The 21,519-nt window shown below is 51.1% G+C and overlaps 1 pseudogene; it reads right to left on the reverse strand.

Moving 5' to 3' along the window:
* Positions 1–10,955: 10,955 nt before the first annotated feature.
* The window catches only part of LOC133255472 (coiled-coil domain-containing protein 3-like), a 63,978-nt pseudogene continuing 53,414 nt past the window's right edge, over positions 10,956–21,519 (reverse strand).

Here is a 21,519-nt window from a genome sequence, read left to right on the forward strand (position 1 = left end):
GACATCAATCTTGGAGTCTCTGAGGAGTTGGGACAGGGGTGTCAGGCCTCATCTTGTGTTGAGTCAAGGAAATCCAATTGCCTCTCAAGTTGTTCATGGGGTGTCAGACCACATGTCGAGTGTATTGGAACCTGCGGCTTTTTCCAGAGGATGCAACCGGGGTGTCAGAGCCCCTTCGTGCTGTGACTTCATCCTCAGGGTTACATTCGAAGAGGTGCCCAGACATTGAGACTTACCTTGAGTGGAAGGAGAGATCGCTGTCTTTCGGAATGTGGAACGGACCATGAGGCTTCCTTTCGAGGTTCAATGTGAGACCGGCCTCCTCCTGAGGTGCAAGGGATGGTTGGGGTCCCTTTCCAGACCAAGCAGGGGAATCGACCCTCATGTCGACATCAACAGTGGAGAAGTGGCTCATATTAAGTTGGCCAGGAAACTCGGGGTTCCTCTTGAGTGAGACCAGAATGTCGGGGAACTTTTTGAGATGCCTCAAGGGTGTCAAGTACTGTTTCAAATTTCAAAATGGAACGTGGGATTTCTCTCAAGTCGCTGCTGTGAAAAAGGGCCTCATCTGGCGATGACGGGGGAACCTCGTGGTTTTTCTCGAGTAGAGACAGGATTCTCGAGTTACGACGGGGAACTCAGGGAGCCTCTCGTGGTGCCCCAGGGAAATCCAATCTCCATTGGACTAGCGAGGGTGAGCTGGGGGTTGCTCTTGAGTCACTGCAGTGCAAATAGACCTAATCTAGGCTTCTGTCCAGAAACTCCGTGTTCCTCTCCAGAGTCGACAGGGATCTCGGGGTTGCATTCAAGATTCACCCGGGGAGTCAGGCCTCATCTGGTGTTGAAGCGAAGAAGTCTGTTGTTCTCTTGAGTTGCGACAGGTATCCCTTGGAGCTCACTGAGTGGCCTAAAGCGAGTCAAGCCTCCTGTGGAAGTTTGAGAGGGGACTCCGGATTGATCTGTGTACCCTGCAGGAAAAGAAAGGCCTCAGCTCACGATGATGGGGGAATCTCGTGGTTTTTCTCGAGGTGTGGCGCATCGTGTGCGGTTTCTCTAGTTACGACGGGGAACTCAGGGAGCCTCTGGTGTGGCCCCAGGGAAGTCCTGTGTCCATTCAAGTTGCAAGGGGGAGCGCAGCATTGATCTCGAGTCACGGCAGGGGAATCGGGCCTCAAGACGCATTGAATGGGGAATCTTGAGGTATTTCTCGAGTTGCAGCAGGAAATCCTGGGTTCCCTTGACTTGCGATGGTGACCTCAGGGAGCTTCTCATGGTGCCTCTGGGAAGTCAGGAGTACTGTGGAGTTGGGGGCCTCTCGTAACACCACTGGGGTCGGTTCAATGGAAGAGGGCCTCATCTCGAGTTGAGGTGGGAACCTAAGGGTTCCTCTCCTGTTCTGATGTGGGTCTTGGGGGGTGTATGGTGCTTCAAACAGGGAGTCAGGTCTCGACTTGTGTGGAAGCATGGAACTCTGCTTTCCTCTCGAGTTGTCAAAGGGGTTTCAGGCCTCTAGGCGAGGTGATTTTGGGACCTGGGGCTCTTTACCAATTAGCAACCGGGGCATAAGAACTCCCTTCATGTTGTGAGTTGATTCTCAGCTGACAGTAGAATCGGTGCAAGGGAATCAGGCCTGATTTCAAGAGGATGGGGAAATACGTGGCTTTCGAATTGTGACAAGACCCCTGGGTTCCTCTCCAGTGTCAAGTAGAGACCAGCCTCCTCTCGAGGTGTGACGGGGGCATCGGCATTCCTTTCCAGGTGAAGAAGGGCAGTCGACCCTCATCTCAACTTGAGGAGGGGATAATGGGGCTCTTCTTGACTTGTGGTTGGAAACTCAGCCTTCCTCTCGAGTGAGGACGGGTATTTGGGAATCTTATGGAGTTTCATAAAGCATTTCAAGTACCCTTTTGTGTTCCAAGAGGGAACATGGGCTTTCTTTGGAAATGCTGCAACGTAAATGGGCCTCCTAAAACATGAAGGGGAGAATTTCGTGGTTTGCCTGGAGTTGTTGTAGGAAGCTTAGGGTTCCTCTCGAGTTGCGTGTCGACCTGGAGGACCCGCTCATGTCTCCTCAGGGAAGTCAGATTTCCTTTGGCATTGCAAGGGACACCTCCGGATTCCTCACGCATCATTGTGGTATAAATAGAGACTCATCTCAAGTTGAGGCAGGAACCTCATGGTTCCTCTCCATTTCTGACATTGATCTCAGGGTCTCTGCTTAGTTGGAACAGGTGAGTCAGGCCTCGTCTTGTGTTGAGGCACAGAACTCAGCTTGCTCTCGAGATATACATGGGGTGTCAGGCCACTTGTCGACTTGTATTTGTAACCTGCAGCTTTTTCCGGACGATGCAACTGGGGTGTCAGTGCCCCTTCGTGTTGTTACTTCATCCTCAGGGTTACATTCAAGAAGTTCCCGGGCATCAGGACATATCTTGAGTGGACGTGGAAATCGGTGTCTTTTGGAATGTGGCATGACCCTCAAGGCTTCCTCTCAAGTTTAAATGTGAGACCGGCCTCCTCCTGAGGTGTGACAGGAAGGTCGGGATCCCTTTCCAGACAAAGCAGGGGAATTGACCCTCATGTCGAGATCAGGAGGGGAGAAGGAGCTCAAATTAAGATGTGCCAGGAAACTTGGTGTTCTTCTCGAGTGAGACTGGTATGTCGGGGAAGATTTTGAGTTGTATCAAGGGTGTCAAGTTTCGTTTCGAATTTCAAGAGGGAACGTGGGATTTCTCTCATGACCCTGCAGTGGGAAAGGGCCTCATCTCGCAATGATGGGAGAACCTCGTGTCTTTACTTGAGTTTCAGTGGGATTCTCGAGTTACGACGGGGAACTCAGGGAGCCTCTCGTGTTGCCACAGAGACGTCCAATCTCTATTCGAGTTGCGAGTGGGAGCTGGGGATTGTTCCCGAGCCACTGCAGGGCAAATAGACCTCATCTAGGCTTGTGTCCAGAAACTACGTGTTCCTATCCAGTGGGGACAGGGATCTCGGTATTCCATTCAAGGTTCATTCAGGGAGTCAGGGGTCGTCTCGATTTGAAGCAAAGAACTCCGCTCTCCTCTCAAATTGCCTCGGGTATCTCTTGGAGCCCACTGAGTGGCCTAAAGGGAGTCAAGCCTCCTTTGGAGTTTTGAGAGGGGACTCGGGATTGCTCACTAGGCCCTACACGAATAGAAGGGCCTCATCTCGCGATGACGGGGGAATCTCGTGGGTTTTTTTGAGCTGCAGCGTGACGTGTGGGTTTTCTCTCGAGTTACGACAAGAAACTCAGTGAGCTTCTCCTGTGGCCCCAGGGAAGTCCATTCTCCATTCGAGTTGCGAGGGGGAGCACGTCATTTCTCTCGAGTCACGGCAGGGGAATCGGGCCTCTAGACATGTTAAGGGGGAATCTCGAGGTCTTTCTCGAGGTGCAGTGGAAACCCTGGGTTCCCTTGACTTGTGACGGTGACCTCAGGGAGCTTCTCATAGTGCCTATGGGAAGTCACAAACACTGTGGAGTTGAGAGGGGCCTCTCTGGACTCCACTTGGGTCAGTGCAATAGAAGAGGGCCTCATCTTTATTTGAGGTGGGAACCTCAAAATTCCTCTCCTGTTTTGACGTGGGTCTCAGTGTGTGTATGCCGTTTCAAACAGGGAGTCAGGTCTCGACGTGTGTGGAGGCATGCGATTCTGCTTTCCTCTCGAGTTGTCAAAGGGGTTTCAGGCCTCCATGCGAGTTGAATTTGGGACCTGTGGCTCTTTTCCAATTATCAACCGAGGGTATCAGAATTCCCTTTGTGTTGTGAGTTGATTCTCGGCTGACATTCGAATCGGTGCAAGGGAATCAGGGCTGATCTCGAGTGGATGGGGATATACGTGGCTTTCGAATTGTGGCAAGACCCTTGGGTTCCCCTCCAGGGTCCAATAGATACCAGCCTACTCTTGACGTGTGACGGGGACATTGGCATTCCTTTCCAGGCAAAGCAGGGCAATCGACCCTCATCTCGACTTTAGGAGGGGAAAATGGGGCGCTGCTTGACTTGTGGCGGGAAACTCAGCATTCCTCTCGAGTGGGGACGGGTATCTGGGGAAACTTCTCGAGTTTCCTAAAGCATGTCAAGTACCCTTTCAATTTCCAAGTGGGAAGGTGGGGTTACTTTGGAAATGATGCAGCGTAAAAAGGTCTCCTCAATTGTGCAGTGGAGAATTCCGTGGTTTGCCTGGACTTGTGGCGGGAAGCTTAGGGTTCCTCTCGAGTTGCTTGTCGACCTGGGGGACCCGCTCGTTTCCCCTGAGGGAGGTCAGATGCCCTTTGGCGTTGTGAGGGGCACCTCAGGATTCCTCACGCACTGCTTCAGGGATGAATAGGGCCCCATCTCGAGATGAGGGTGGAAGCTCAGGGGTTCTTTCCATTTCTGATATCAATCTCGGGGTCTCTGCGAAGTAGGAACAGGAGAGTCAGGCCTTGTCTTGTGTCGAGGCATGGAACTCCGCTTGCCGCTCGAGTTGTGCATGGGATGTCAGGCAACTTGTCAAGTTGTATTTGGAACCTTTGGCTTTTTCTGGAGGGTGCAACCGGGCTGTCTGTGCCCCTTCATGTTGTGACTTCATCCTCGTGGTTACATTAGAAGAGGTGCCCGGGCATCAGGACTTACCTTGAGTGGACGGGGAAATCGGTGTCTTTCGGAATGTGGCACGACCCACGAGGCTTCCTCTCGAGTTTCAAGGTGAGACCAGCCTTCTCCTGCGGTGCGACGGGCAGGTCGGGATCCCTTTCCAGACAAAGAAGGGGAATCGACCCTCATGTCGACATCAGGATGGGAGAAGGGGCTCAGATTAAGTGGTGCCGGGAAACTCCGTGTTCCTCTCGAATGAGACCGGTATGTCAGGGAACTTTTTGTGTTGCATCAAGGGTGTCAAGTACCATTTCAAATTTCAAGAGGGAATGTGAGATTTTGAGATACTGCAGCGGGAAAGGGCCTCATCTGACGATGACGGAGGAACCTCATGTTTTTCCTCGAGTTGTGGCAGGATTCTTGAGTTACAACAGGGAACTGAGGGAGCCTCTCGTGTTGCCCCAGGGAAGTCCAATCTTCCATTCGAGTTGCGAGGGGGAGCTGGGGATTGCTCTCGAGTTACTGCAGGGCAAATACACCTCATCTAGGCTTATGTGCTGAAACTCCTTGTTCCTCTCCAGTGGCGACAGGGATCTCGGGGTTGAATTCAATGTTCACCCGTGGAGTCAGGCCTCGTCTCGAGTGGAAGCAAAGAACTCTGCTCTCCTCTCGAGTTGCAACGTGTATATCTTGGAGACCTTTGAATGGCCTAATCCCTTCTCAAAACTGCACAGAAGGCTTGACCACCTTTAGGCCACTCAATGGTCTCTTAGAGATACCTGTGGCAACTCGAGAGGAGAGCGGAGATCTTTGTATCAACTCGAGACGGGGACTGACTCTCCGGTTGAACCTTGAATGCAACCCCGAGATTCCTGTCGCCACTGGAGAGGAACACGGAGTTTCTGGACACAAGTCTAGATGAGGTCTATTTGCCCTGCAGTGATTCGACAGCAAGCCCAAGCTTCCCCTCTCAACAGGAACAGAAATTGGACTTCCCTGGGGCACCACAAGAGGCTCCCAGAGTTCCCCATCATAACTCGAGAATCCCGCCGCAACTCAAGAAAAACCACGAGGTTCCCCAGTCATCGCGAGATGAGACCCTTTCCGACTGCAGCATCTCGAGAGAAATCCCATGTCCCCTCTTGAAATTTGAAATGGTACTTGACACCCTTGATGCAACACAAAAAGTTCCCCGTCATACCGGTCTCACTTGAGAGAAACACCAAATTTCACGGGAAAACTTAATCTGAGCCCCTTCTCTGCTCCTGATGTTGACATGAGGGCCGATTCCCCTTCTTTGTCTGGAAAGGGATCCTGACCTGCCCGTAGCTCCTCAGGAGGAGTCTGGTCTCACATTGAAACTCGAGAGGAAGACTCGTGGATTGTGCTACATTCAAAACGACACCAATTTTTCCGTCCACTCAAGGTAGGTCCCGATGCCCGGGCACCTCTTCAAATGTAACCCCACGGATGAAGTCACAACATGAATGGGCACTGACACCCCAGTTGCATCCTCCAGAAAAAGCCGCAGGTTCCAAATACAACTTGACAAGTGCCTGACACCCCATGAACAACTCGAGAGGCAAGCAGAGTTCCATGCCTCAACACAAGATAAGACCTGACTCCCCTGTTCCAACTCCACAGAGACGCCGAGATCTATGTGAGAAATGGAGAGGAACCCTGAGGTTCCCACCTCAACTCAAGATGAAGCCCTATTCATCCATACAGTGATGGGTGAGGAATCCCGAGGTGCCACTCTCAACACCAAAAGAGATCTGACTGACCTGAGGAGAATCGAGTGGGTCCCCCAGGTCGACACACAACTCTAGAGGAACCCTAAGCTTCCCTCCACAACTCCAGGCAAACCACTAAATTCTCCCCTGCATGCTTGAGGAGGCCCTTTTACGCTGCAGTGTTTCCAGAGAAAGCCCATGTTCCCTCTTGGAACTCGAAAGGGTACTTGACACGCTTTATGAAACTCCAGAAGTTTCCACAGATACCCATCCCTGCTCGAGAGGAACGCTGAGTGGCTTGCCACAACTCAATTAGAGCCCCGTTTTCCCCTCCTCAAGTCGAGATGAGGGTCAATTGCCCTGCTTCGCCTGGAAAGGAATGCCGACATCCCCATCACACCTCGAGAGGAGGCTGGTGTCTACTTGACACTGTAGGGGAACCTGGGGGTCTTGTCACAATTTGAAAGCGACGTATTTCCCAATCCACTCGATATCAGGCCTGATTCCCTTGCACCGATTCGAATGTCAGCCGAGAATCAACTCACAACACGAAGGGAGTTCTGATGCCCTGGTTGCTAATCAGAAAAGAGGCCCAGATCCCAAATTCAACTCGCCTGGAGGCCTGAAACCCCTTTGACAACTCAAGAGGAAAGCAGCGTTCCATGCCTCCACACAAGTCGAGAAATGACTCCATGTTTGAAATGTCATAAACACTCCAAGATCCACGTCAAAACAGGAGAGGAACCCTGAGGTTCCCCCCTCAACTCAAGATGAGCCCCTCTTCAATTGCACCAACACCAATGGAGTCCGAGAGGCCCCTCCCAAATTCAAAGTATTCCTGACTTCCCATAGGCACCATGAGAAGCTCCCTGAGGTCACCATCACAAGTCAAGGGATCCCAGAGTTCCCTGCTTCATCTCAAGAAACACCTCGAGATTCCCCCTTCAATGCGACTTGAGGCCCAATTCCCCTGCCGTGACTCGAGAGCAATGCCACGCTCCCCCTTGCAACTCGAATGGAGACTAACATCCCTGGGGCCACACGAAAGGCTCTCTGATTTCACCGTTGTAACTCGAGAGAAACCCCACACGTGTGCTGCAGCTGGAGAAAAACGAAGAGATGCCCCCTTCAGCGCGAGATTAGGCCCTTCTTTCCCTCCAGGGCCAAGAGAGCAATCCCAAGTCCCCTCTCAAAACTCCACAGGAGGCTTGACTCCCTTTAGGCCACTCAGTGGGCTCCAAGAGATACCCATCGCAACTCGACAAGAGAGCGGATTTCTTTGCTTCAACTCGAGACGAGACCTGACTCCCCTGGTGAACCTTGAATTAAACCCACAAGATCTTTGTCGCCACTGGAGAAAAACATGGAGTTTCTGGACACAAGCCTAGATGAGGGCTCTTTGCCCTGCAGAGACTCGAGAGCAATCCCCAGCTCCCCCTTGCAACTCGAATGGACATTGGACTTCCCTGGGGCAAAACGACAGGCTCCCTGAGTATCCCCGTCATAATTGGAGAATCCTGCCGCAACTTGAGAAACATCACGAAGTTCCCCTGGCATCGTGAATCAGGCCCTTTACTGCTGCAGCGTCCCGAGAGAAATTCCACGTTCCCTCTTCAAGTTCGAAAGGATACTTGATACCCTTGATGCAACTAAAAATGTTCGCCGACATACCGGTCTCACTCGACAGGAATACCGAGTTTCCCGGCACAACTTAATTTGAGCTCCTTCTCACCTCTTTATCTCGACATGAGGGTAGATTCCCCTGCTTTGTCTCGAAAGGGATCCCGACCTTCCCTTCGCACCTCAGGAGGAAGCCAGTCTCACATTGAAACTCGAGAGGAAGCCTCGTGGGTCATGCCAAATTCCAAAAGACACTGATTTCCACGTCCACACAAGGTAAGTCCCGATGCGATGCCCAGGCACCTTGTCGAATGTAACCCTGAGGATGAAGTCACAACACGAAGGGGCACTGACACCCTGGTTGCATCCTCCAGAAAAAGCCACAGGTTCCAAATACAACTCAACAAGTGGCCTGACACCCCATGAACAACTCGAGAGGCAAGCGGAGTTCCATGCCTCAACACAAGACGAGGCCTGACTCCCCAGTTCCAACTCCGCAGAGACCATGAGATCGATGTCAGAAATGGAGAGGGAGCCTTAGGTTCCCGCCTCAACTCGAGATGAGGCCCTATTCATCCCTGCAGTGATGCGCGAGAAATCCCAATGTGACCCTCGCAATGCCAAAGCAGATCTGACTTCCCTGAGGAGACACAAGCGGGTCCCCCAGGTTGACACGCAACTCGAGAGGAACCCTAAGCTCCAGCCACAACTCCTCGCAAATCACGAAATTCTCCTCTGCTTGCTTCAGGAGGCCCTTTTACGCTGCAGCGTTTCCAAAGAAAGCCCACGTTCCCTCTTGTAACTCGAAAGGGTACTTGACAAGCTTTATGAAACTCCATAAGATTCCCAGATACCCATCCCCACTCGAGAGGAATGCAGAGTTTCCCGCCACAAGTCAAAAAGAGCCCCGTTTTCCCTGCCTCAAGTCGAGATGAAGGTCGATTGCCCTGCTTTTCCTGGAAAGGAATGCCAATGTCCCCATCACACCTCGAGAGGAGGCTAGTATCTACTTGACATTTGAGGGGAACCTGGGGGTCTTGTGCAATTCGAAAGCCATGTATTTCCCCATCCACTCGAGATCAATTCTGATTCCTTTGCATTGATTCAAATGTCAGCCAAGAATCAACTCACAACAGGAAGGGAGTTCTCAAGCCCTGATTGCTAATTCCAAAAGAGCCCCAGGTCCCAAAATCAAATAGCCTGGAGGCCTGAAACCCCTTTGACAACTCTAGAGCAAAGCAGTGTTCCATTCCTCCACTCAAGTTGAGATCTGACTCCCTGTTTGAAACGGCATACACACCCCGAGACCCACATGAGAAAAGGAGAGGAACCCTGAGGTTCCCCCCTCAACTCGAGATGAGCCCTCTTCGATTGCACCAACCCCAATGGAGTCCGAGAGGCCCCTCCCAAATTCAAAGTATTCTTGACTTCCCATAGGCACCATGAGAAGCTCCCTGAGGTCACTGTCACAAGTAGAGGGATCCCAAAGTTTCCTGCTGCAACTCAAGAAAGACCTCGAGATTCCCACTTCAATGCGACTTGAGGCCCGATTCCCCTGTCATGACTCGAGAGCAATGCCGCACTCCCCCTTGCAAATCCAATGGAGACTAGACACCCCTGGGGCCACATGAGAGGCTCTCTGATTTCCCCATTGTAACTTGAGAGAAACCCCACATGTCACGCTGCAGCTCGAGAAAAACCACGAGATTCCCCCATCAGCGTGAGATGAGGCCCTTCTTTCCCTCCAGGGCCAAGAGAGCAATCCCGAGTCCCCTCTCAAAACTCCACAGGAGGCTTGATTCCCTTTAGGCCACTCAATGGGCTCCAAGAGATACCCATCGCAACTCGAGAGGAGAGCAAATTTCTTTGCTTCAACTCGAGATGAGACCTGACTCCCCTGCTGAACCTTGAATTCAACCCTGAGATCTCTGTCACCACTGGAGAGGAACACAGAGTTTCTGGACACAATTCTAGATGAGGCCTATTCCCCCTGCAGTGTCTTGCAAGGAATCCCATGGTGCCCGTCACAACTCAAAGTGAGACCTGACTTCACTGAGGTAATATGAGCGGGACCCTGAGGTTCATGTCACAACTTGATAGGAACCCCCAACTTCCTGCCAAGCCTCGAGGAAAACCACAGGATTCTCCCCTCAACGTGAGATGAGGCCCTTTCCCACTACACCATCTTGAGAGAAATCCCACGTTCCCTCTTGAAACTTGAAACGGTACTCGACACCCTTTATGTAACTCCAGAAGTTCCCCGACATACCCGTCCTCACTTGAGAGGAATACCCAGTTTCCCGGCACACCTCAATCTCTGCCTCTTATTCCCTTGCTTTGTCTGGAAAGGATTCCCAACATTCCCGTCACATCTCAAGAGGAGGCCAGTCTCACAATGAAACTCAACAGGAACCCTCGTGGATCATGCCACAATCCCAAAGACACTGGTTTCCCCATCCACTCAAGATAAGGCCTGATCCCCCTGCACTGATTCAGATGGAACCCCGAGTATCATCAATAAACATAAATAAGCATTAAAACCATCTTCAGTGAAAAATATCCATATAGAAAAGGCCACACAGATCCCATATTCACCATGTCTGCTTTAAATCCATCAATTTGTCCAAATCACTGAAAATCTCAGTAACACTCTTTAAAAAAAAAAGGATGAGAAGAAAAGACATATTCATACAATTTAACAATTGCTGAAATGGAAGTGGGGCTGTGGGTTACACTATACTGTAGAAACAATATGATTTCCTGATTTTGGAGATTATGTGCCGGTTTTGCAGGAGAATGCATCCATTTTGGATAAAACACATAGAGTATTTTAGATGATGTGGCAAATGAGAGCACTTTTTCCCATTGCTAGGTGTTTTCTGTACATTTTAAATTCCCAGAAAGTAAATTATGTCTCAAAGCAAACAAGTCAATACCATAAAAGGAAATCAGATTAGACAGGCGTGAAACTTTCCTAGAGAGGTCAAGACTTACCCAGACGAAGTTCAAGGGAAGCTGTGATGCTCACTGCCCTTGAAGGAGTCCACATGGAATGGGAAGTCTATTAGTAACCACCATGCCTTGGGTCCTCTGGATGACCTATTGCAGGAGAAAGAGAGTTTACAAATAAAATTTTCCCCATAACTTCACAAAAAGTTGTTAGACTACATTCAGTGAAGTTGAATAATTTCCAATCAATTTACAACCATATAAAATAGTACAACTCACAATCCCAATCAACATACAAAAATTACTTGCCTTTCTATACACTAGTAACAATCAGAAACAAAAATTAAGAAAATCCCACTTATAACTGCATCAAAAAGAATAAAATATCTAGCAACAAACTTAATCAAGGACATAAAAAACCAGTAGTCAGAAAGCTAGAAAGCACTGATAAAGAAACCAAAGTCAAATAAACAGAAAACTATTCCATGCTCACGCACGGGAACAACAAGGAATTAAAATGTCCATTCCAACCAAAGCCATCAACAAATACACTGACTGCAATCACAAAATAATATTCAATGGCCTTTTTCACAGAAATAGAAATATTCCTCATACTAGGCTGCTACTATTGAACAGGACCTTAAACGGCCAAGAAGACTCTGAGAAAGAAGAACACAGCTGGAGACATCTTGCTCTCTGACCTCAAACTACATCAGGGACCTGTAGTAACCACCACAGTGAGGAACTGGCAGGAAAACAGACACATGGACTCCAGGAAAGAATAGAGAGCCCAGGAATGAGCCCACATGTACGTGGTCAGTTCATGAAAATCAAACCAGGAAAGGACAGTCTTCTTAAGAAACAGTGACAGGAAAACTGGCCACCTACTCGGAAGAACATCAGTGAAGGTCATTCTCTAGATCATCTAACAGAAATCGAACTGAAAACCCGCCATTTTGCACATGGAGCTCTTCCCCCACCCCCACCCCCCACCCCCGAGTCCTGAGACGGACCTCCTGTCAGCGCTTAGCTGGACACAGGAAACGTCTACTTCGTCTGTATTTTTCTCTCTTGCAGCGCCTCCCTGCTGGTGGGCACTGAGGCAACCTCGCTCCTCTCAGCCAGGAGGCAGCCCCATTACCCAGGAGCCCAAGCCCTGAGGGCCCTGAAGAGATAAAGCTCCTGCCAGCTGGTCACCGAGCCCAGTCTGAAGGCAAAGCATCCTGCGCCTGCGGGTCAGAGGGGGTTTTGGCGCCCCCTGCCGGAAACCAGAAAAGAGCTGGCAGCCCCACACTCACAAAACTCAGAGGGCTCACCCAGAAGCAGCTCTGCTGTGAGCACTCAGACTGGAAGCCCAAATTGAAATGGAGCAAAATAGCTCCATTACCCTCCTCAAAACATGGCTAAGGAACAGTCAGAGCCTGTATGGAAGGCAGCCATAAAAAGGAACACATTTGAGTCACTTTGAACAAAGGGGATGAACCTAGAGCGTAATAAACAGGGAAGTCAGTCAGAAAGAGAAAAACATGGAATCGAGAAGGATGGATCTGACGAATCTGTTCACATAGCAGCACCGGAGATGCAGACATAGAGAAGAGACTTAAGGACAAGGGTGGGGAACAAGAGAGAGAGGGTGAGATGAATGGAGAGAGCAGCATGGATGCATGTACACCAACATTTGTAAATAGACAACCAGTGGGGATTTTCTGTATGATTCAGGAAACTCAAACTGGGGCTCTGTAATAACCTAGAGAGGTGGGGATGGATGGGATGTGGGAGGGAGATTCAAGAGTGAGGGGACACACGTACACCTATGGTTAATTCATGTGAATGTATGACAAATCAAACCAATACTGTAAAGCAATGGTCAATCAACTAAAAATAAATAACTGTTTAAAAAAAAGGTGAAATGAACAGAAACACAAACTTTGCAACTAACATTGTAGTTCAATTTAAAAAACTATAAAATTTGAGAAAACAACAAAAGATCTACATGACCTTTGGTCTGGTGATGAGTTCTAACACACAACAAAAAAAGCCAACTTACCAAATTAGGAATATAAATTATTTAAAACATTGACTTTTACAATTTCATACATTTACTCTGTGAAGGACCTTATTCGAGAGAACCAAAAGACAAACTGTTAAATGAACCACTTACCACCCACCCTTGCCAGGCAACAGAGAAGAGAAAACATTGCAGGAGTCATCTTACAACAGGAGGTCTTGGTAAGGAACAAGGAACTAACAATCTACCACCAACCAGGATTCTGGAGAGGTCAAAAAGAGATAGGAGACTGCAGTCCAGAGGTCCTACCAACTTCCCAGGATCCTCCTCGCTGGAATCCATCTCAGCTGAGGGATGCGTGTGCCCCCAGGAAGGATCCCAATTCAGAATGACTGGCAAGAGACAAACCAGAAACTAACCCAATGACCATAAACCCTGAGACAGTGAGCCATGTGGCAGAGCAGTTCTCTCTGTTTCCCTCAACCTCCACCCCAGCAGCCCTTCCCAGTGAAGTCTCTCACTTGGACGGTACTCCTCTCTTCAGCCAATTCATTTCAAACTGTCAGATAAGAATCCACAGTCAAGCCCTGGAAGGGATCCCCTTTCCTTCATCAAAAGCACAATCCAGGAGAAAATATCTTCTAAATGCTACCTTGTAGAGAAGGAAATGGCACCCCCCTCCAGTATTCTGGCCTCAGAAATCCCAGAGACAGAGGAGCTTGGTGGGCTACAGTCCAACAGCAGGGCATTTCTGAGGGGGAGGAGACAGTCCCAGGGAAGCTGAGGTGCTCGCCAAAGGCCCAGAGCTTTTGATGGCACAGCCAGAACTGTGGTTACCCCTTGCAACTAGAATGGAGACTTGACTTTCCTGAGGCAACACGAGTGGGTCCCTGAGGTCCCCGTCACAACTCCCGAGGAAATCCAAGTGTCATGCCGCAACTCGTGAAACCCAGGAGATTCTCCCCTCAACATGAGATGAGGCCCCTTTCTGTTGCAGAGTCTCAAGAGAAATCCCACCTTCCCTCTTTAGCCTCGAAAGGGTACTTGACACCCTTTAGGCAACTCAAGTAGTTCCCCAACACACCCGTCTCCACTCAAGAGGAAGCCCAAGTTTCCCGCCACAATTAAACAAGTGCCCCGGATTCCCCTCCACATCTCGAGATGAGGGTCCATTCCCCTGCTTTGTCTGCAAAGGAATCCCGACATTCCTGTCACACACCAGGAGGAGCATTGAAACTCGAGAGGAACTTCAGGGGTCATGCCACCATTTGGACAGACCCCGATGTACCCATACCCTCGAGATAAGGCCTCATTCCCCTGCAACAACTCGAATGTCACCTCGAGAATCAACTCACGACACAAGGGAGGCCTGAGAGCCCCATGGCACCTCAAGAAATAGACCCTGATCCATACGTCAACTCGACAGGAGGCCAGACACCCCTTTGCCACCTCAAGAGGGAAGCGGAGTTCCATCACCCAACACGAGACGACGTCTGACTCCCCAGGGGAATCTCATAGGAACCCTGAGATCGCTGTCAGAGCTGGAAAGGAATGCTGAGTTTCCTGCCTCAACTGGAGATGAGGCCCTAGTCGCCCGCACCAACTTGAGGGGAATCCCGAGAGGCCCCTCACAACTCGAAAGGATTCCTGACTTCCCAGAGACAACATGAGAGGCTCCCTCAGGTCCCTGTGGCAACTGGAGGAAATCCACAATTCCTGCTGCAACTAGAGAAATACCTTGACATCCCCCCTTCCATGCGAATTGAGGCCTGCTGTGACTCCAGAGCACTCCCACACTCGCCCTCGCAACTCGAATGGAGAATTGACTTCCCTGAGGCAATAAGAGAGGCTCCCTGAGTTCCCCATAGTAACTGGAAAGGAATCTCAAGCCTCCTTCCACAACACAAGACAAACCACGAGATGCCCCCGTCAACGCAAGATGAGGCCCTTTTCTCCTGAAGCACCTCGAGAGCAATCCCAGGTTCCCTCTCAAAACTCGAGAGAAAGCTTGACTCCCTTTATGCAACTCAAGGGGGCCCAGAGATCCCCGTCAAGCCTCGAGATGAAAGCCGAGTTTCCCACCACAACTCGACTAGAACCCAGTGTGTCCCACTTCATCCAGAAATGAGGGCCCATTCCCTTCTTCGACTCAAGAGGAATCCCAGCTTCCCCTCGTACCACAAGATGAAGCCCGTGTCACCGTTTGAATCTCGAGTGGAACCCTGTGGATCTTGCTGCAAGGAAAAAGGATGTGGAGTTCCTGCTCTGCTCCAGATGAGTCCAGATTCCCCTGCACTGGCTCAGTGGAACACCGAGTATCCCCTCACAACAGGATGGGAGGCCTGACGCCCCTGCCTATCCTCTTGAAAAGGCCCAAATTCCCCATCTGAACCCAACCGGAGGCCTGATAGCCCTTTGACAACTCGAGAAAAATGCAGAGTTCCATGCCTCAACACCAGACGAGGCCTGACTCCCTAGTTGAACCTTGATAGGAAGCCCTAGATCCTAGTCGCCGCCAGAGAGGAACACTGAGTTTCCAAACTGAACTCTAGACATGGCCCTATTCAATGGCAGCAACTCGAGAGGAATCCCGACGGGACCCTCAAATTGAAAACAGACCTGATTTCTATGAGGCAACATGAGCCGGTCCCTGAGATCCCCGTTGCAACTCGAGAGGAACCCCATGCTTCCCGGCAAAACCTGTGAACAACCACAAGATTCTCCCCTCAACGCGAGACAAGGCAATTTTCCAGAGCAGTGTCTCAAGAGAAACCACACGTTCCCTCTTGAAATGTGAAAGGGTACTTGACACCCTTGATGCAACTCAGGAAGGTCCCAGATATACCCACATCCAATAGAGAGGAACCCCGAGTTTCATGCTACAACTCAAGAAGACTCCGTTTACCCCCTTCTCTAATCGAGATGAGGGTTGATTCCCCTGCTTCGTCAGAAAAGGAATCCCGACTTTGCCGTCGGCCCTCAGGAGGAGGGCCGTCTCCCCTTGAAACTCGAGTGCATCCCCAGGAGTCGTGCCTCAATTCGCAAAGACCCCAAATTCCCCATACACTCCAGATACGCCTGATTTCCCTACACAGACTTGACTTGAACCCCAAGGATTGACTCAAAACACAAAGGGAGAGGTGACAGTCCCGTAACACCTCGAGAAAAAGCCACAGAACCCTGTGTCCACTCAACAGGAAGCCTGACACCTCTTTGACACCTCAAAAGGGAAGCGGAGTTCCATGTCTCCACACGAGACGAGGCCTGACTCCCTTGTTGAAACTCCATAGGAACATGAGATCCATGTCAGAATTGAAGAGGAATGCTGAGGTCCGGCCTCAACTCGAGATGAGGCCCTATGCCCTTGCACCGACGGGAGAGGAATCCCGAGACACCCCTCGCAACTTGAATGGAGACTTGACTTTCCTGAGGCAACACGAGTGGGTCCGTGAGGTCCCCATCACAACTCGAGAGGAACTCCAAGTGTCTTGCCACAACTCGAGAAATCCAGGAGATTCTCCCCTCAGTGTGAGATGAGGTTCCTTTCAGCTGCAGAGTCTCGAGAGAAATCCCACCTTCCCTCTTGAGCCTCAAAAGGGTTCTTGACACCCTTTAGGAAACTCAAGAAGTTCCCTGACACACCCGTCTCCACTCAAGAGGAACACCGTTTTTCTCGCCACAACTCAAGAAGAGCCCCTGTTTCCACTCTCGAGATGAGGGTCCATTCCCCTGCTTCGTCTGCAAAGGAATCCCGAAGTTCCCGCCTCACATCTAGAGGAGGCCGGTCTCACCTTGAAACTCGAGAGGGACTTCAGGGGTCATGCCACTGTTTGAAAAGACACTGATGTCCCTGTCCACTCCAGATAAGGCCTCATTCCCCTGCAACGACTTGAATGTCAGCCAAAGAATCAACTCATGACATGAAGGGAGGCCTGAGAGCCCTGAGGCAACTCTAGAAATAGCCCCTGATCCCTACCTCAACTAGACAGGAGGCCTGACACCCCTTTGCCACCTCGAGAGGGAAGTGGAGTTCCATGCCCCAACACAAGACAACGTCTGACTCCCCAGGGGAATCTCCATAGGGACCCCGAGATCCCTGTCAGAGCTGGAGAGGAAACCTGAGTTTCCCGCATCAACTCGACATGAGGCCATAGTCGCCTGAACCAACTCGAGAGGAATCCTGAGAGGCCCCTCACAACTCGAAAGGATTCCTGACTTCACAGAGACAACATGAGAGGCTCCCTCAGGTCTCCGTGACAACTGGAGGGAACCCACACTTCCTGCCGCAACTCGAAAAACACCTTGAGATTCCCCCTTCCATGGGAATTGAGGCCTGATTCCGCTGCCGTGAATCCAGAGCACTCTCACGCTCCCCCTCACAACTCGAATAGAGACTTGACTTCCCCGAGGCAACACGAGAGGTGCCCTGAGCTTCCAGTGGTACCTGCAAAGGAACACCAAGCTTCCCGCCGCAACTTGAGACAAAAAACGAGATTCTCCTGTCAATGCGAGATGAGGCCCTTTTCTCCTGCAGTGCCAGGAGAGCAATCCCGAGTTCCCTCTAAAAACTCCAGAGGAGGCTTGACTCCCTTCATTTAACTCAAGGTGGCCCAGAGATCTCCATCACAACTCATGATGAAAGCACCCTTTAGGAAACTGAAGAAGTTCCCCAACATCCCCGTCTCCACTCAAGAGGAAGCCCGAGTTTCCCGCCACAACTAAAGAAGTGCCCCAGTTTACCCTCCTCATCTCGAGATGAGATTCCATTCCCCTGCTTCATCTTCAAAGGAATCCCGACGTTCCTGTCACATATCAGGGGGAGGCCTGTCTCACCTTAAAACTCGAGAGGCACTCCAGGGGTCATGCCACCATTTGAAAAGACCCCGATGTCCCTGTCCACTCAAGATAAGGCCTCATTCCCATGCAAGGACTCGAATGTCACCCCGAGGATCAACTCACAACATGAAGGGAGGCCTGAGAGCCCCTTGGCACCTCTAGAAATAGACCCTGATCCCTACCTCAACACGACAGGAGGCCTGACACCTCTTTGCCACATTGAGAGGGAAGCAGAGTTCCATGCCCCAACACGAGCCGACATCTGATTCCCCAGGGGAATCTCCATAGGGACCCCGAGATCTCTGTCAGAGCTGGAAAGGAACCCTGAGTTTCCAGCCTCAACTCGATGTGCGGTCCCAGTCGCCTGCACCAACTCAAGAGGAATCCCGAGAGGCCCCTCACAACTCGAAAGGATTCCTGACTTCCCAGAGACAACATGAGAGGCTCCCTCAGGTCCCTGTGGCAACTGAAGGGAACCCACAATTCCTGCTGCAACTAGAGAAATACCTTGAGATTCCCCCTTCCATGTGAATTGGGGCCTGATTCCCCTGCCGTGACTCCATAGAACGCCCGCACTCGCACTCGCAACTCGAATGGAGACTTGACTTCCTTGAGGCAAAACAAGAGGCTCCCTGAGTTCCCCTTGGTATCTGGAGAGGAATCTCAAGCCTCCTGCTGCAACACGAGACAAACCACGAGATGCCCCCGTCAATGCAAGATGAGGCCCTTTTCTCCTGCAGCACCTTAAGAGAAATCCCAGGTTCCCTCTCAAAACTTGAGAGAAAGCTTGACTCTCTTTATGCAACTCAAGGGGGCCCAGAGATCCCCAGTACACCTCGAGATGAAAACCAAGTTTCCCACCACAACTCGACTAGAACCTCGTGTGTCCTACCTCATCCGGAGATGAGGGCCCATTCCCTTCTTCGACTCAAGGGGAATCCCAACTTAAGCCTGTGTCACCACTTGAATCTCGAGTGGAACACCGCAGATCTTGCTGCAAGGGGAAAGGACGCCGAGTTCCCCCTCTGCTCCAGATAATTCCTGATTCTGCTGCACCGACTGCAATGGAACACCGAGTATCCCCTCACAACAGGATGGGAGGCCTGACACCCCTGCTTATACTCTTGAAAAAGCCCAAATTCCCCTTCTGAACTCGACCGGAGGCCTGATAGCCCTTTGACAACTCGAGAGAAAAGCAGAGTTCCATGCCTCAACACCAGACGAGGCCTGACTCCCTAGTTGAACTTTGATGGGAAGCCCGAGATCCCAGGCGCCACCAGAGAGGAACACTGAGTTTCCCGACTGAACTCTAGACACAGCCCTATTCACCAGTAGTGACTCGAGAGGAATCCCAATGGGCTCCTTGCAACTCGAAAAGACACCTGATTTCTCTGATACAACGCGAGCGGGTCCCTGAGATCCCCATTGCAACTCGAGAGGAATGCCACACTTCTCGCTGCAACCCGTGAACAACCACGAGATTTTCCGCTCAACACGAGATGAGGCCCTTTTCCAGAGCAGTGTCTCAAGAGAAACTCCACGTTCCCTCTTGAAGTGCAAAAGGATACTTGACAACTTCATGCAACTCAGGAAAGTTCCCGAGATACCCGTAACCACTAGAGAGGAAACCCGAGTTTCATGCCACATCTTAAGAAGAGCCCCGTTTCCCCCCTCCTCTCATCGAGATGAGGGTCAATTCCCCCTCTTCATCAGGAAAGGAATCCCGACGTTGCCGTTGGCCCTCGGGAGGAGGCCAGTCTTCCCTTGAAATTCGAGCGCATCCCCAGGAGTTGTGCCTCAATTCGAGAAGATGCTGAATTCCCCATCCACTTCAGATACGCCTGATTCCCCTGAATGGACTTTACTGGAATCCTGAGGACTGACTCAAAACACAAACGGAGGTGTGACAGCCCCTTGGCACCTCGAGAAAAAGCCCCAGAACCCTGTGTCCACTCAACAGGAAGCCTGACACCTCTTTGAAACCTCGAGAGGAAAGCAAAGTTCCATGTCTCCACATGAGATAAGGCCTCACTTCCCCTGTTGAATCTCCATAGGAACCCCAAGATCCATGTCAGAACTGAAGAGGAACCCTGAGGTTCCGAATTCAACTCGAGGTGAGGCCCTATGCCCCTGCACTGACTGGAGAGGAATCCCAAGAGTCCCCTCAGAACTCGAATGGAGACTTGACATTCCTGAGGCAACACGAGCAGGTCCTTGAGTTCCCCGTCGCAACTCAAGAGGAAATCCAAGTGTCCGGCCGCAACTCAAGAAACCCAGTAGATTCTCCCCTCAACGTGAGATGAGGCCCCTTTCTGTGACAGGGTCTCGAGAGAAATCCCACCTTCCCTCTTGAGCCTCGAAAGGGTTCTTGAAACCCTTTAGGCAAATCAAGAAGTTCCCCGACATACCCATCTCCACTCAAGAGCAACCCCAAGTATCCCGCCACAACTCAAGAAGAAACCCGGTTTCCACTCATCTCGAGATGAAGGTCCATTCCCTTGCTTCATCTGCAAAGGAATCCCGACGTTCCTGTCGCACATCAGGAGGCCAGTCTCACCTTGAAACTCATGATGAACTCCAGGGGTCATGCCACCATTCGAAAAGACCTGATGTACCCTTCCACTCGAAAAAAGGTCTCATTCCCCTGCAACGACTTGAATGTCACCCTGAGGATCAACTCAAGACATGAAGGGAGGCCTGAGAGCCTTGTAGCACCTCTAGAAATAGCCCCTGATCCCTACCTCAACTAGACAGGAGGGCTGACACCCCTTTGCCACCTCGAGAGGGAAGTGGAGTTCCATGCCCCAACACGAGACGACGTCTGACTCCCCAGGGGAATCTCCATAGGGACCCCGAGATCCCTGTCAGAGCTGGAAAGGAACCCTGAGTTTCCTGCCTCAACTCGAGATGAGGCCCTAGTCGCCTGAACCAACTCGATAGGAAACCCGAAGGCCCTTCACAATTGGAAAGGATTCCTGACTTCACAGAGACAACATGAGAGGCTCCCTCAGGTCCCTGTGGCAACCGGAGGGAACCCACACTTCCTGCCACAACTCGAGAAACACCTTGAGATTCCCCCTTCCATGGAATTGAGGCCTGATTCCCCTGCCGTGAATCCAGAGCACTCCCGATCTTGCCCTCGAAACTCGAATGGAGACTTGACTTACCTGAGGCAACAAGACAGGCTCCCTGAGCTCCCAGTGATACCTGCAGAGGAACCCCAAGCCTCCCTCCACAACTCGAGACAAACCACGTGATTCCCCTGTCAACGTGAGATGAGGCCCTTTTCTCCTGCAGCACCTCCAGAGCAATCCCGAGTTCCCTCTCAAAACTCGAGAGGAGGCTTGACTCCCTTCATGCAACTCAAGGGGGCCCAGAGATCCCCGTCACAACTCGTGATGAAAGTCGAGTTTCCCGCCACAACTCGAGACGAGCCCCGTGTATCCAACCTCATCTGGAGATGAAGGCCCATTCCCTGCTACAACTCAAGAGGAATCCCAACTTCCCCTTGCACCACAAGAGGAGGCCTGTGTCACCAATTGAATCTTGAGTGGAACCCTCCAGATCCTGCAAAAGGAAAAAGGACTCTGAGTTCCCCCTCAGCTCCAGATAAGTCCTGATTCCCCTGCACCGGCTCCAATGGAACACCGAGTATCCCCTCACAACAGGATGGGAGGCCTGTTGGCCCTGCCTATCCTCTTGAAAAAGCACAAATTCCCCGTCTGAACTCGACCAGAGGCCTGACCCCTCTTTGACAACTCGAGAGGACACAGAGT

This window comes from Bos javanicus, chromosome 10 (genome assembly GCF_032452875.1).
Source record: "Bos javanicus breed banteng chromosome 10, ARS-OSU_banteng_1.0, whole genome shotgun sequence".
NCBI classification, from domain to species: Eukaryota; Metazoa; Chordata; class Mammalia; order Artiodactyla; family Bovidae; genus Bos; species Bos javanicus.